At 44.7% G+C, this 17,480-nt stretch overlaps 1 protein-coding gene and 1 long non-coding RNA gene across 9 annotated transcripts in view; one reads left to right on the forward strand and one right to left on the reverse strand.

Annotated features, from left to right (window-relative positions):
• Positions 1-17,480, reverse strand: part of Lar (tyrosine-protein phosphatase Lar) — a 380,644-nt gene that overhangs the window by 178,957 nt on the left and 184,207 nt on the right. The window lies entirely within an intron of this gene.
• Positions 4,314-17,480, forward strand: part of LOC139823291 (uncharacterized) — a 78,208-nt gene continuing 65,041 nt past the window's right edge. Inside the window, exon 1 of the long non-coding RNA XR_011734732.1 lies at positions 4,314-4,470. This is a non-coding gene — a long non-coding RNA (uncharacterized lncRNA). The remainder of the gene's footprint in view (positions 4,471-17,480) is intronic.

Consider the following 17,480-nt stretch of genomic DNA (forward strand, 5'->3'; position numbering starts at 1 on the left):
AAAAATAATTTTTCGTTTGATTGATATTGTAATTGAAAAGATATAATATTTATTTTTAGGAATACATTATTAATATAATTTCAAAAGTTTCCATTGACTTTTGATTTTCCCGAAGTCTTTCGAGACCAAAACGATGATAAAGGTAATGCAAAAGTCATTTATCTTTGAGGCGATCCCATACTCGCAACGAAACGTCCGCAGTTGAAACAAGAGCAAGAAAAATAACACTAGAATGGGCTACGTTTCGTGGTCGGAAAGTGGTTTCCGCTCTCGTCCTGACGTCTAAATCGTAGCGGAGTTTCTCGCGGAGTGCCTTCAACATTTAACAAATCTCGAGATTCGCTAATGCCATCGACTACACACGCCGGTCTTACTTTTTCGCTCTCGAATACTACGCGAAAAGGAACTTCGAGAACGAATGCCGGGAAGAAATGTATCCGAAATCGGTTCCGTTTCGTCATGTTATATAAAAGTTGCGATTTGCCGACACGCACAATTTCTTATTATAAAGTAAACGAGTTGATTTCAATTTCAATTTCGTCTACATATATATTGTCAGAGTAAAACACTCGCAAGTGGATACTTTCATAAATAAATAGTGTAGCGTCTTCAGTTAATTCCTATCCAGTCAGACGAAACGCGCAATAAAAGATGTGACAGACAGAACGCAATATTTATTAATGCTGTAACCTGTAATAAACTTCTTGTGAAACGAAGAGGAAAGAGAGCTTTGTCGGAGAACGCGAGGTAGAAAGGATAATGACGAAGACGAAACCAGGCGAAATAGAGCTGCGCCAAGAGCAGAACGAATACGAGGTGAACGAGACGTAATGATGGAATGAAGCGCACAAGCGCACATACAGCAGGAAAAGGAGAGTAGATCGAAAGAGTGAAAGACGGGAAGGTAGGGAAGATCGACTAGCGTGAGAATTGTGCGGGGAAGGGGAGAGGGGGTGTGACGGTGGCGTAACTCAAACCCGGCAGGCCGGGCGGATCGGGATATGGGATCTCTATTAAACAGACCGAAATTCCCTGGGAAAAATCACACTTTGCGCCATTGGACTGATACGACGTGACGGCCCATGAAATGAACATCGGTCCTCGCGCGCTCGCTTCGCTCCGCTCCACGCTCCCGAAGCCAGCTCGATCCGTCCATCGCGGTATCTCGCTGCCGCTTCGAGCGACGAATGACCGGGTATGGCTTCTCGAGCCCGGTGATATAGCCGCTTGCTTGCTTGCCTCGGTATAGATACCAGACAACGATTTTTCGAGATCACGCGAGAGAGAACGTTCGCGGCCGCGTTCATCGTTCTCGAAAAATGCAGCTGAAGACTACAGCTCGCTTTGGAAGGGGACGAAGTTTTAGTCTCCACCGCGTTACGGTTAGCTGCATGGACGAATCTACGATCTTAATTAACCGTAGATTGCGCAACAGATCCGATATCGACGCGACGGTATCGAATCTCCGTCAATGATTGGGACGAGACGGTGGTAGCATCCGCGAACGTGCCATCGATTTTTCTTTACGGCTCTCTTTTCGCGATTTCACCGCGATTTTATAACGTTCTCCGACACGTAATTTCGTCTTACGGCGCGATAAAACTCCGCAGGTCGTAGGGGAGGCGCGCGGCGGGGTAGATTCCTCTTTTTCTAGGCAGACGATGAGCAGCTCCTCGAAATCGAGGGGGAAAAAAACGACTGAGAGACTGCGGACCTCTGTCTCCGGCAATTCTCTGTTTAAACGGTGCATTTAATGTTTATTTGCTTAAGCTTTCCCGTGCGGAAGTGTAGCTTTATTGACGCACAAACCGGAAAAGCGGCGTAAGAAACAATACAACTTGTTGTAGGTTCCTCCGCTTTGCTTCCAGTTGCAGAATAAATAGAAGTAAGCGCGGTACTCGAATAATAATGCTGCAATCAGCATATGACTTCATCGCCGATCAATATTACGATCGCAGAAATTCGTATTTACAAGAAATGAAAACGGTACGTCGTCATTCTTCCGTCGAAAAGCACAAATATGTTATTTTGCACTTTTGCGATAAGGTTATTTAAAAGTTTGGGAGTTATTTCGCGTTGGGCGTTCACTGTATGCTGTATGTACGCCAAAGTTTTGTTGTTGCAGTACATCGTTGTCTTGCGTCAACATCGCGCCACGTTACCTGAAATCGGGGAAGCGATCCAGCGAATAGATGGTTTATCTCGGAGGCACGGATGAGAGAATAAGGTCTCGGGTATTATGAGACGAAGCGGCAACGGGAAAGGAAAGAAGTTAAGCTTGTACGGAAGGATGTGGGGAACGTGATGTTTTGTAGAAACTTGCTCGCCCGTAAATCGAAAGTCTAAGCTATTGAACATTTCGATTATCCGTATCTATTAAACTATATACTGAGTAAACTATATACCCGCAGTATACTACACTATCCGTCAGTGTATGTGTTATATATACTGTACTTGCTACATATATTGTGCGTAATATATCTAGATCATATTTCAGCTCATCAGTTAGGTGTTTAAAGCGATAACAAGCTAAATAAATTTAAGATAATAAAATTAAAGAAATGAAATGAAATATCACTGAAATAAAACTTAGAATGTTTTAAGTTCTAAAGAATGTATAATTAAAGAATATGCTATAGATAATGTTTGAAACGCCAAAAACGAAAGACAGATAAGACAAAAATCACATTTGTTGAATATAAGCTTCTTAAAAAAAAAAAAGCTTTATTCTACATCCTAATTATTAGAATTTCATCAAAATATCAGATCTAGTTTTAGTTCTCGGTGCTCCATTTAATTAAATTTTTTGGTGAATCTTTTAATGCGCATCTTTTGGATGCTCTCTTCCTCTTTTAGTTTCATTAATCTGAATAAAATTACATTTTATTTTGATAATTATCGATCACTGTATATACTGATACAAATAACTATACGTTATCCCGTTTACGTGTGCTATGCTTTCCCGATAACATCTCCGGTGTAGGAAACATTACGGACGTTGTGCTCGCTCTCGTATGCACCACTCTGCGGGGACTTTCGCCGCCGATTGCCAGAGTTGTGTGTGTATGTGCGGTAGAAGGGTGTACACGAGGGGGCAAACGCGAAGGTAACTGAGAGCGAGGTTGTGCGAGCCGATAGTAAACCGGCACGTAGGTAGATCGGGGTAGCTGAGCTCGGTTAGGAGTGGCGGTCGAATCGTGCTTATGGATCTCGGTGCATCGAGGTTTTTTTGCTGTGATACACAGTGGAATTTAGTCCACGTAGCCGCGATATCAATTGCAAGTCGATTTCTTGCGTGTCGCGTCATTGCCTTGAGCTCTAAGATGGCTAAATCGAGATATAAATATTGTATCATATTGCTAAATTTGTTGTCGAGATTGTGCACGATAGTAAAAATTTCTCATGCAAATTGCTTTTTTCCTCATGCAGCACGATTGTTATCAATCGTGATAAATCGAATTTGATCGTAATTCCGCGAACAAATAAGTCCTCTTTCATTCCGGCAGAGGTTTTTCGCGCTTCTCACAATAAAATATTTGAAGACCTTTTTAACAAGAGAGCGACAAAGTTACAACGCCCGCGACATCGGCACGCCGTAATCAATGGAAGAAAAGTTCCACGGGAAAAAAGATCGCCACGGCGTTCCCTTTTCCGCTACCATGAACACGCTCGATCTCTAGGTAATTTTCGCAAAGTTTTACCGGAAGTTCTTCTCGAGGTGGTGCGACTTTTCTGATTCTTCGCGAAGACCGGATCGTGCTTGTCGCTGCTCCGCCCCGCAAAATTGAGAACCGTCGATAGTTCTGGGTAGACAGAAAATCCCGTCGCGATAAAGTTCAAATGCTATTTTTTTCCTTTCCCGCCATCTCTTTTATAACGTTCTATTAACTTATAAACGCGTCCAAGATATTCGTTACCTGTCTCGTTACGTAAAAAAGTTATTGTATCGCGTATTCCTATCTCAATCAATTGTGCTTGCCTTGTAAAACTTTCCGGTATAATATAATTTTAAAACGTGCTACTTTATACATTTATACAAAATCCATTTTTAATCTTGATTGGTAAAAGTATAAGAAATTCGATTGTACGAGCGAAAAGATCTCAGACATCATACATTTTTCATAAATATATCTTTTTTTTTTTATTTTTTACTTATAAAAATTTCTTGTGCATAAATGTTTTAAGAAAGCTAAAAATATATAAATTGCAAAAGAATTTTCTCTATTCTTAAATTGGCTGACGATGTAGATACTCAATTTCAAGGATAATTTTCTAGAAAACTATATGTGTTTCCAGGAAGAGGCAAAATAACCCTGGAATATCCTTCGATCTCCCGGGTGTGCAAGACGATTAAATTGAATTCGGCGATTGAAAATTCCAAGCTCGTGGATAAGTAATTCGCTCCGGTGCCGGATACCCGCACGAGCAGTTCGCAATGGAAGGATTTGCAAGATGCCTGGTATGCATACGGTGAGTATTTACTGTGACAGACGGTGGTTTTGTCGACCGCCAGTAATGCGACCGCCCTGGCGAAGGTACCAGCAAGAAGGATCCGGCTTTAGTTCCTGCCGTGGCATCCTCGCCGTCGTCGTCTGTTTCGCGTTTTGTCGATCTTCGTGCCAGGAAGCGGACCGCCGTTTTTTGCGTCACCGCATACGTGGATTCCACACCGGGATTCTGGGCCGGCTCCCTCTGCGCGAGCTGCTTGCAGCTCTGCCCGGCGCGTCTCGCCGAAACCGGAATGCATTGGCTGTTCTCGAAATACGTCCGGCTTTAACGGCAAGCGATATCCCAGATAACGCGCGCGGTCCATAAAAAGGATCCGACGTAAACTTCTCGCGCGGGTAGACGCCCAAAGAGACGTCGCGCGGCACGCGATATGCGGAACGCGGAATTCCTTAAGATATTGCGAAATATTCTTTTAGCCGGCAACTTTCCAGCTGGTATTTTATGCCCGCAAAAGTTGCCCCCCTCCGAACTTTCGGAAGGTTTAGAAGTTTGCCAAGTTGTGTAAATTTAAAACTTTCGCGGAGTAAGTTACTAGGCTGGTGCCTACACGTTCCGCAAATGGCACACATTTTTTCCCCGTATAACAAACGGAATCAGGCCAATTAGCGTACCTTCGCGAACTCTTTCGAACTATTAACGAAGAAAAAAAAGTTCGTCCATTCTCACGTAATGTACGCTATTAATAGAACATCTAATTGTAAGATATTATTAATAGTTCAATCTTTCACATTATGTGACAAGAATAGCAACAGTTTCACGAATCATTTTTGTTTGAATCTTTATTTCATATCTGGCAATCGTATTTCCCGGAATGTCCAAAATATCGTTCTCCCATACAACAATAAACTCCAACCATACAAAATACGCCAGTAATCTCGCTGGAATTAATTGAAAATTATATTAAACAATTACTAGGATCAATAGACATATTATATTATTATATTCGCTAATCCGTCCTCATATAATAGCGAATGCTTAATGTACATATATTGTTTGTAACGTTATCAATATTCAACGAAGGTAAATGAATATATTGATGGCTAAACCGTTTTTGAAACTGTCTGCGAAATGCCGAACTAACTACGACCATACTATGAGAGAAGTAAGACAAAGAATGAAAACTATTCCGAGAGCTCTGAATGCGTAACGAGATCAAGAGTAAAAGATGCTTTAGCACGAGTATTATAGAAATAAGAGTCGAGAGAGAATGGCAAGAAGAGCCAGAGAGACTAGCATACATGTATACTGAAATTCCACACATTTTTCGTGTAATCACGTATACTATTACTGATGCAAGCTCTCTCGTTCTTTCTTTTGCGTGTTCTTACGCTTTTTTTACGTTAATTGAAATAATTAATTAATTCAAGAATTGTTTAATTCGCATTTGTCTTCAATCTCGTCACAAATTGGCGCTTACACGGTGTCAGATAAATCTGTTCTCCAATTATGACTTGCAGAACGGCCATTTGTTTAAGAGAAGCGCGGCATAAAATACTTTCCAATTGTCCGCGAGAAAGAAGACGATAATGGCGAGAGAACGTAACGTGAGAGCGCGATGAGTGGGGACATTGCGCGTGCAATGGAAATGGAATTCTAAGCGAGCGGTTTCAGTTACAGGAGTGTATGTATTCTCCTGCGACGTCAGAACGAGGTCTCGTCGCTCCTTGAGGAGCGGCGCCTTTATGTCAGGGCGAAATATTTCTTTCCCGCGAGGCAGAAGTGCAGAAGGAGCGTGCTGGTTGGTCGATGGAAAATCTCATTTGGACGCAGCGACCAGACAGAAGTGGAGCGAACGAGGTTGGATTTCCGAACGGACATGGTGACTGGGATGGTGGAAAGATGCGAGTTCGCGCCGATAATATCGACCGGCTCGAACACACGAGATACGCGCACGCATATACGCGCGCGTGTAGCGCGGGGATGGAGAGAATATCGAAAAGGAAATACGAAGTTATATTCGAATTGGATATAGATTTTGTGTGTTCATAAATCCACAGACAGAGGTAAATCGAATTAGAGTAAAGCGAAACAATGTCGCAACGATCACGAGATTCTAAAATGGATCTACCACGAGAATTTCGAGGGACAAAGGACGTAATAAGAATATGAATCATATTTATGATTATACAAGTTAGGCGAAATTGACAAAATGTGCTCTTCTAACACGACATTCATTACGTTATGATATTTATCCGAAGCAAAATTTATAATTGGCTTTGTGAAACTATGTACGAGCTCCTAGCTGTGCGAGTGCAAAACACGCGCGGACGAACGTTTCTCGTGTGAGTGTAGATTTTGTTTAACGTCAGTGTAGCGCGATGTAACGTTTCCTGCAATATCTCGTCAAAGGGGATTTTTATCCGCGGTCCGTTTCCTAGAAAAGAACGCAGGAATCGAATCAGGATGACAAGTACAAAGGCTACGGGAGGAAAACGAGCCCCTCTAGAAATGCCCAGGGCTTCGTCTTCGCGTTTCTCCCTTTTTTATAAGGGCTACTTCGATTTTCTCCGGTGCATTCGACTCTGACGAAACCAAGGCGATTTCCTGGTCGGATACACGGTCTCGTTCCACTATATACTCGCCCAAAGGAGCGGACATTGTCAAGGAAGGGAAGAGAACAGTATAAATCGGAAGAGGAAACGGGAGAAAGTTCGTCAATGTTAAACGTAAAAGAGTGGAATAGGGAAAAAGAAGAGTTACATTCAGAGACGGGAGAAAACGAGCTGAAGGAAAGGTGAAAAGAAAGCAAAGGCACGCCTGGGGAGAACCTGGGGCGACAGGTAAAAGAATAGCGTTTGTGTCCGCTCGTCCGCAAATAATCCACGAACATTTTTATCAATTCTCCTCTCGTACGGCCGCTGACCGCTCATAGACGCGCGACGACAGAACAGATAGAATCGTAAATCCCGTCCGGCCGGGAATTGTCGGCGTGCCCGGGTCGCGCGCGACACACGCGCGTCGATTACGAATTTCGCGAAAATTGCGCGAATCAGCGGTATCGGAAACAACGCAACGCGCCGGTGGAGAGAACACGACGCTACACGACGGAACACAGAACGGGACCTAAGTGAAAGCGGAACGTTCTATGTTGGTACTTAATACACCCTGGGGGTTTAAGCGGGGCGCGGTCGCCCGGGCGATGCTGCCCCTATCAGATACCGCGCTTCGCGCGTATATTTCGGGGCCCGTTATTATCGAGGGGTAGATTTCATCGTGAATATTTATGAGGGTGGTTCTCCTGGTTGCTCGCGCGCGCTCCGGCTTTCTCTCCTCTCCATCGTCGTCGCTGCCGCCGCCGCCGCCGCCACCACCACCATCGACCTTCTTGCTATCGACTCCTACTTGGCGCAGTTGCCCCCCTTCTCCCCTCCCTCCATCTCCTTGCGATCTACATACCTTTCTCCCTCTGGACGAATTCCCTTGTACACGATCTCACTTCGTAGAAAATCATGAATCGAACACACGGGGAAAAAAAACGATAAGAAAATGAGAATTAATTCGGGATTTGAAATATTAAGGAGATAAGACGCGAAACGGGGCGATAGCAGGTAGCAGCGCCTGCAGGAAAGAAGGAGAGAAAGAGCCGGCCGCCTGCCAGCGGCTTATATTAAGTTAGACTTTCGTTAAGAGCGAGCTTTTCACACCTCCTGCAGAATTTAATCGTTCCGAGCGCTCCACGCTCCACGCTCCCGGCGACGCGTATAACTCGCTAATTATATACCTCGGAGATATTTGTGTAGCCCGGATAATCCGCGCAGATGCTCTAATGATAAGTAATGTGCGCGCAGCACGCGGAAAGCAAGCGCAATTTCAGCACGAGAACTGGATGATCGAATTCTTCGTCTTACATCACGCGAATGCTGATTAGTATCCGTTTCTCGCGAGTGTAATAACTCACCGACATGGAAACAGAGCTAATTTTTGTAAATGAAGGATATATTTCTTTATAACTGCTAAACGTCGTTTTCATCATAATTTCGCATTTTTCCTCGGAAACAGAAGTTAAAATCTCGCGAGAATTACTCATAAAGCGAGATTCCGCTTATCTGCAAACTCGCATGAAGCCTCGAAAACTCGCGGGCATGAACGTGGGTCTTAGCAACAAATGCATGCTTCCGGATAAATTATTTCGCGGGGGCACGCGATCGAACGAACGAAAGTTGCCTCTCTCGTTGCCTCGCTCTTTGATCACGACGGAATTATTTTAAACTATTCGCCTGACGGGTAAGATGGAATTGCGCGACTAAATGAGGAATTTTCACGACTTAAACGCGTAACGAAGATTTGCGGGATCGTTATTGTAGATCTCTACGCGCACGGGCGCCTTTCAGTGCCCTCTCGAGTCCCCTCTGTCTTCCTGCCCCTCAGCAGCCGTCCCCCATCGCGATGAAAACGCCCGCACCTGAAGGCAGGATGATACCTTAATTGGATGAGGGTAGTTCTCATGAGTTTTAAGTCGGAGCACGAAAGGTCTCTCCTTATCCTATCACCACGCCGTGAATCGTTCCAGCTATACACGCCGGATACGCTTCATTATATCGCCACATAATTACGCGCTCCGCGGTCTCTGCTATAAATCTCCCGGTCAAGCCGGTGAAAGACTACTCGAAAGGGATTTATTTACGGTGTATTCGCAGCGTGTAACCACGTGCACGTTCTACAGAAGCATTTATACAAAGAAGGAAAATGCAATCGGTGTGAAGATCAAAGTATGAAATTAAAGATCGCGCTGAAAACACCGTACAATTTTTACGTTTGAAAAATATATACAACTGAGTTCTCCGTACGTTATAGACGATTTTAAGTTGGACCGTTTCTTCTTTTAGAACTTTATTCAAAGTTATATACGAATGTAATAGGTGATAAAGAAATCGACACTCAAATAGGATAGACGCATCACTAAATACCGGGAAATATCGCTAAGTGCGTAATTAAGAAATGCTAGTTAAATTTCTATCCTTTCAATCGTCCTCAAGCTTAACAACGCGGAAAGATGGACCATGCTTTCTATTGTGCTTACAGAGTATCATGAAACCTCTCGTGTACATGTAATACGCACGTAGTGAAAATGAACGAACAGGGGGCAACAAAGAACGGGGCAGGGCGACAGGGACAGAAACGCAGGCGATGTGGTCGCAGATCCCAAAGGCGCTTTGACGTTGACCCAAGCAAACATTTTCGATGGCTTAATGAAAACAGTGGTGCGCACGCGTGTAACCGGCAGGTTGAAAATGCATCGCTGGCTACTAAACTCGTTTTAGTGTTCACGAATCGTTCGTTGAAGTCATTCTATTTGATGTAGACAAAATTCAGCCGACCACGTAAAGGAGACCGAAAGACATATAAATTAAATTATTATTTATGGTAAAAAACCTATTAAAACGTTATCAATGAAAAATCTCAAACTTGTTCCACACTCTCAAATATTGAGAAATATCGAGAGCTTTGTCGTTAAACTCCGTAATTGCAAATTAATCTCAGTATAAACAACTGGTATAGAGCGATGCTCATGCAAAGGAAAATCTGCCAGAATCATACGAAAATTTAAGAAATAAACTCTTTATTCGTCTCTCTACGACTTGGTGGAGCGTTCCAACTCGTCTCTTCCTTTTTCTCCTTCGCGATCCCTACGTTCGGCGACGTGTTCTGCATCTACCGGCTCCTTCAGTAGAACGCACCGGTCCCAAAACAGTGCTCGACGACCGCGAATGGCCGTTTAGTTGGCGAATGCAAACTAGACCGCGGAGGTATTGTCCGCGGCGCATAATCAGACTTTAACCTCGTTCAAGAAGGCGGACAAGAGATTTCCGGGCGTTTACGAGAGCTAGGAAAGGAGAGCACAACGGCAAGAGAGCCCGACCGAAGGGGACGCAGTAGGCACACCGTGTCGTGGTTTTCCCGGTTCGTCGACGACGAGCTAGGGATTACAATGAGTCCCTTAAACCGCGTCTTCCATGGTTGTTGGGGTTGGTCCGAATGTGCGTGCGTGTATGTGTGGGGCACGTTCTATTATATGTACGTGATGGAACGTCGTGGACGAATTCGCGAACAGAATCCCGCTTCGCGTGTGCACGCGTGTCTATACATATTCGAGAGCTTGCGAAGACGAAGAGAAGGAGGAAGCTCGATTATTGCCGCATTGTGGCGGAGTCGAACCGTTGACGTATTGTCGACTGGCTCGGCCATGCGAGCACAATGGCCGACATTAATGGACTAATATTCCGCGCCACAAAAGCAGCCGGCTTACTCACCATCGACGGACCAGGACGCGTTCGCGCGCGCTCTCCTGCACATGCGTTTAACGGCGCCATGCGATTATATGAGCATATGGATCGGTTCGCGTGGAATATTTCGTGCGGAATACACTTCGGAACTTCAACTTCGACGTTTAGGCAAATTATTCTAATCGCTATTGCTCTGCTTAATTCTTCATGTGATAAATCTGTGACGAGTCATCAAATTCGTACAAAAAGAATTCACTTCCGCTTACGTAGCTGGGCAAATATAATTTTCGATATTTTATTTTTTCGCGTAAATAGAAAGAATATGAGTATAACCTGTAAATGTGCATCACTCTAACAAATATTTAATTAATTTTGTTAATACTTAATCAATTTGCATAATTGATTGTGAATATAATAAATACTTGGTACACATATCATCTCGCGAGAATCTCAAGAACCGGAAGCGACGCGTTATTCCGCAACAACGCGCACTCAACTGCGAATTCGCGTATATATTTCTGGGATTACGACCGCATCGCTAAATTACGGTCAGAGTTAACGGGCACACCCTCGTTACAGTTGCGGGGCGCATTAGGTTACGCGATTTGCGTAAAGGACGCAATATGGTTTGAGCCGATGTCGCTCTCCACGCCAGAGAAACAAGCCATAGCCATGGCGTACCGATACCGCATGAACGTAACCCCGCGTCAGTTCGTTAGATGCGGATATCTGCCATCGCGCTGATGCACACCTACGCGCACGAGTACATATTTATCGTTTCATGAATACAAATATGCCCGCACGCTACAGAAGCGAGAGAGCCGCGAGAGCGCGATAGAAATGTCAGAACATCGGTTGTCTTTAACGGACGGATTTTAATTATCGAAATAACAAAAAGGAAGGTGCGAAAATATCCGTGAAGAAGTTTCTTGAAAAATCCTCTCATAAATAGTGCCCCGGCGTCTGCACGCAACGTTGAGACTCAAGCTACGCTCGAAAGTACCGGAATTAATAAATTTTTCGTGCAATTCTACTCGCACGCAATACTTTCCTATATAAATCTAGATGGATAAATATTAGATCCGAAATGCAATTTGGATGTTAAGTGACGTAGATGAAGTATCGCGTCGAAAAAAAATCCATCTCTTTTTTTTATGTTTATACAATGTCGTTTTAATGTAAAACACGTTCGCGTCATGATTGACGAGTTACATAATCCACTGCATTCACAGCGAGTGTATAGTGATAAGTGAATGCAGTGTTTAAATATGTAGAAGTGAAAATATTTAAAAAATGGTAAATCGACCAATTACTAAAATTCTAGCCGCAATAACGTCATATCGCACGGTCTGGATAAAAATGTACGCTCGCCTGATTGGAATTTATCACGGTGCACTTTGGCCAAATAAAAAATGAAATGAAAATTGATCGTACTGAATTCCCCGCAGATTGAACTCGTGAACCGGATCGGTATACGTTCTTCAAATTTTCACATTTTTAACTTCATGGGGGAAAAATTTTTTTCACACGTTACGGGCGTTTACATTGTTCAATTTCAATTTGAATTTAGCAATTACGTCGCATAACGAAGATAGATTCGCGCAATAATATAATAACAGCGGTTATATGAACGTTAAAAAAAAAGGGATGAAAAAGAGCGATCTTTTTGATAGCGGAAATCGCACCAAACAACATAAGAGAAAGAAGGGAACGTTGTATGCAAACGGGAGGTACAAGGCGACAGAAATCGATTCGAGAACGTAAAACGTTCCTGCAACGATATTAATTAACGGAAGTAATCGGGATCCTCTATCACCAGCGAGAGTCGCTTGTTTCCGCGGTTGATAATTGCGTTCGTGAGATTTCACCGCACCGACTAACACGCGGCTGGTTGGACGGGCGGACGGACGAACGGACGGGTGGATAAATGGATGGCTGGATGGATAGATGGATGGGTAGGGTCGAGGTGCCGTACAGGGAGGACTCGTTGGAGAACGGGGCGGGTAGGTAACCCGGTTCGCGCGGTAGATGGGAGACGAACTTAGTTCGCAGAAGCCGGATATGTGACGCCGCTTCCGCTCGCAAGCTGAACTCGGTCATATACTAGATCTATTCGTGCGCCCAGACACACACGCTCGCCCCGGTCGCTCTCCGAATTAATTCGGGTTTCCGTTTTTCCGCAATTATACGGATTTGCAAGAACACAATTTCGTAGTTCTAAAATTATCTGTGGACGCCTGGCAGGGCGGGGAGGGGGGGAACACTCGGCAAACTGGCGATTCACCCATCAGGGTCCACGACCAAAATGGAAAATTGCTCTTTCGCCGACATTAATCTTCGTTTAGATCGACGCACGCGGCACACGCAAGCCGCAATCGGTACCATATGATCCTGGGAGGGCTACCGGGACGGTCGTTCGGAAACGTAATTCTCTCGTCCGGCATCCGGCTTCCCTCCGTACTCCTTCCTCGCCAATCATCCCCTTTCGCGTCGCCACTCTCATTTTCTTCGCGAAGAATTGCCATTATGCTTATACTTACGACGAGGTTTATAGCCCCGTCTCGATCGGGTGCATCGATGAGGCGGACGAAGTTAAGGAAGAACGATGGAAAGTCATTTCAGCTTCATTTCACCCTCTCACCCTTCGACCACACTCTTATCCCCCATCTTCGTTCCGTGAGTCTATATACCACCCTCTCATTCTTCGACAGGCATATACGTAGCCGTTCCAATGCATGTACATTTGGAATACGTGTCTTGGAAGTAGAGAACGTGGAACTCCATTACACGAGTGGCGAACGAGTTTCTTCGACTCAATCTCGCGTCTTCGCGCTCACGAGGCAACGGGATCTCTAACGACACCGTTATCAGGGATTAAAGGCGCCGGATATTAGCATACCAAGTGGCAAAACGTACTTCCTTTTACTAACTTCCAAGGAGACGACGAAAAGGCACGTGAAGGAGGATCGTTTTGTTAGGTTTTTATGCCCGTTATCGTCCCAGGATTTCGCGGCGTCATCCACCGGGCGATCGACGTCAGTTCGAACGGATATAAATTTTATGACGCGCCCCGGCCATGATCAAATTTAATAGTATACCCGGCTGTGGATCGCCGGGGGTAGACCCAGAGATACGGTCGAGAATAATGTCGGCCGACCAATCTCTCGAGAGCGTCGCTTTTTCGTTATAATGTCGATTTCCAGAAGGCGATGGCTTATTTGAAAGCGATTCATAACGTAAGATTTCCGGCAGCAAAACATCCTTTTCAGTTAATCTTAGATTAAAGCGAGATCTCGTAAAAAAAAAAAAATCTACAATATAAAAAATGAAAATAAAAAGCAGAGTACTTCAAGAAGTTTCATTCGCATATTATTGAAAGATCATCTGAATGAGAGATCACCTGAAAGTAGGAAAATCGACTGTAAAAGCGGTTATCAAGCAATAGAAAACGTACGATTATTATGCTAAGAAATATCTTCCCCCGAAATTTATAGAGCACCACAAGTTGAAATGCTGTGTACAATTGCCGTGAAACGGACGAGCAGTATCCCTAAGGCATGCCCGAATGTCGGACGTGGTTGCCAAGTGGCAACGTTTCTCTCGCCTCCATGAAACCTCCAGTAAATTCCAACGTCGCTCGTACTGCGAACTTTGCCTCGGCAAACAGTATGCGCGAGAGCCCCTTTTACGGCCAAAGTCCAGCAAAGTGCATCGCGACTTCGACAGCGCGGCAGCGTCGCGCGCAACCGGGTAAACAATCCGGTAAACAAGTCTTACCTCCGCCCGAAATCGGATGACTAGAAAGACGCGCCAGCCTCTCTTCACGAGCGATCCGCGCATCGACGGCGATAAGCCGTATAAGAAAACGCGGACGTATCCTCGAGACAGATTTCACCAGATGACGCCGTTCGTATCGATCACGGTGAGATTTTATTTTCGATCGTGTCCTTATTCCGACTGGCCCACCCGTTGTCTGTCGATAAATCAATTCATCCGACCGAAATCACAGATTTCCTTCGATAACGGCGCGGGGGAGTTGGACTCCGCGCGGTTTGAATTTATCTTTACCGGGGAGATACTCGTTCCTACGCATTTCAATAAATTTCAAATATATAAAAAAATATTCGAAATGAGAGAGAAAGGGGAAAATATAGATTTCCTTTTTCCAGTACACTCGCGGCAAATGTCGATGCCTACGTGCAGAACGTGTGAGGCGTGTAAAATATAAGATTACGTGTTGACACAACAAATATCCATATCCAAACGCGTTCGCGTCACCCCGTGTTAATAAGTGTGCTCAAGCGCACTCATGATCACCGAGCGAATATTCGACTGGACGATTGCCGAATGGCATGCGACACTCCTCTCTCTCTGGTGCTGCTGTTCGCCATATAGAGATTTGACTTCGACGGCGAGGAATGGGTCTGTTTGCGTGCGGACGGACTCGACCGAACGAATGAACGGAGATCGAGGTAGATGCGACGGTGTGTAGGGCGGGAGGGTGATGGTGTGCCTGACGCGCCGCGAATCCAACCGAGATAGGTATGGGTACACACATCCGTCTCCCACGGTGAATTTACATACGGAGAAGGGTTGCCAGATTCCAGAACGTTTTTCATCCCTGTCGCCAAATGGCGAGCTCGTGCTTGCCTCGACGTTTACGGGCGGGTCAAACCGTCCCCCTCCTCTCTCTCTCGGATTGGACTTCGCGAGAAAGCGTGAGGATGAACGAAATAATCATCTACGAGGGGGAAAAGAAGAGAGAAGGAGCGAAATTCCAGCCTGATAATTGTCACGGTACAGAAAAATAAAGGGGATACTTAGTGCGCGAGCACAGATGCGATTTACGGTAACCACGGTAGGAAGAGTTGCATTCAATTATTGCGGCTGGCTTCGTATGCGCGTGTAATGAGCGCGCAACGACTTTGGAAGATGGAGAAAAAAAAGAAAGAAAAAAAAAAGAAAAGACGTAACAGAGCAGCAACCGTGACTGAGGTAAGTTTTCAGACTACCGGCAAAGAGCGAAATAGAAGCGGCGCATTAGCGAAAAAGAACGAGGCGATTGCTTTGAAGACGCCCGGGCTAAAAAGAAGCGGGAACAACCTATTCGGTGAGGGGCGGAGAATGCGGCAGCGGCGGCGCCGGATATTCCGGAAGAGACTTACGGAGCGTCAGTTATTTCCTCGTTGGTCGGATTCAGGGGCGGATTCCGTTGAACTTGCGGAAAGGGGAGGCAAGGCAGCGGGCCGAGAGTGTAATAGTGACTGAGAAAGAGATAGGTGAAGGAAAGAGAGAGAGAGAGAGAGAGAGAGAGAGAAAGAGAGTGAGAGAGGAAGAAGGTAGATCGCGTTGAAAGAAAAAGGAAAGAAGGCGAAAAAGCAAGAAAGAAAAGAAAGAGAAGAATAGCACGAAACTTCCAGCAGTCCCGCCACGCCATTTCGTAGCGCTATCAAAAGCTAGTTTACAAATGCTACCGGCAACAACGGCGATATACTCCTACATTCTCGTTTCGAGTATCTGCAGCTGCGCGCGCGCGCGTGCATGCAACCCGCACTTAGTGAGCGCCGTGACCATTTTACCTCTACAAGTTTTCACGGCGGGCAAACCCCTCCCCTCCTTCTCCTCCTCGTCTTCTCCCCTCGCTGGCTAAGAAAGCACTCTGAAACGACTCGAACGAATAAAGAGGAAGACCTTGTTTTTAAATACTCAGCAATTAGAGCCTCCTCTAATGGCCAAGAATCACCGACTCGCATTCATTGCCGTTACGGTCCTCCTTCCCTAAGGAAACTGTACATTTTCATTCCTCGCCATTTCTCCCTCGATTGTACTGCCGGACGTAGTCGTCGTTACGCCAGTTCTTTTGCGCACGTTAATTTCATTGCTGATTTTGCGTAGAAAAGTCAATTTCGTTCGGCAAGAAAAATTTAGAAAATTATTTGAAAAAGTTGTGGAAGACATGCGTCCAATAATATCCGGTTTACTCGTTTATACCACGATTGTTAAGCACTTAATTATAGATCAAAGCCAAGTACTAAACATGGTTCGCGAATAATGATGTGGTTTGATCTAAAACGCGCATTCTCGAGGTATGTACGTTATGCACCGGCTCGCAATAGCTCGATGTGGAAAGCGAGCGAGCGAGCGAGAGAGAGAGAGAGAGAGAGAGAGAGAGAGAAATATATACATAAAGCTGCAACCGTCTGTTCTAATGTTTATCAGATGCTGCAGGGAAATGCGGTGCTAGTCCCAATCCCCTAAAGCAGACAATAATTGATAATAGTCCCCCTAGCGACGAGGATTGTTTAGCTTTTGCGTTGGACCGCGTTATTATTCCAAGTTAGCACGTGTGTCACTCAATTTCTCATTGAATGGCATTCACGATGGACAATGCAAAGTTTAACTCTCCTAAGGATTGATAAGACATGCCACTGACTTCGTAAACACGGCAGAAATATAGAAAGCATCCGAAAGAAATCTAAAAAAGGTCAATTATGAATTATAAAATGTTATCGAGAACACCAGTTCTTGATAATGGAAAAGATTTTATAACTAAAAATTGAGAAAATCAAATGCACGATTTCGCTTGATAAAGTATCAAGGATCCGTAGAGAGCGAATGCAACTGCCATTACCAAATTTAATTATTTCGGAACGTCAACGTTCGATTAATATTGCTGAGTGAACATGATTACCAAATAGATCGCGAAATAGACGTTTGAAGAAATAATTTTCGGACCAAGAAAATGAT

Source organism: Temnothorax longispinosus, chromosome 12 (assembly GCF_030848805.1).
Source record: "Temnothorax longispinosus isolate EJ_2023e chromosome 12, Tlon_JGU_v1, whole genome shotgun sequence".
NCBI classification, from domain to species: domain Eukaryota; kingdom Metazoa; phylum Arthropoda; class Insecta; order Hymenoptera; family Formicidae; genus Temnothorax; species Temnothorax longispinosus.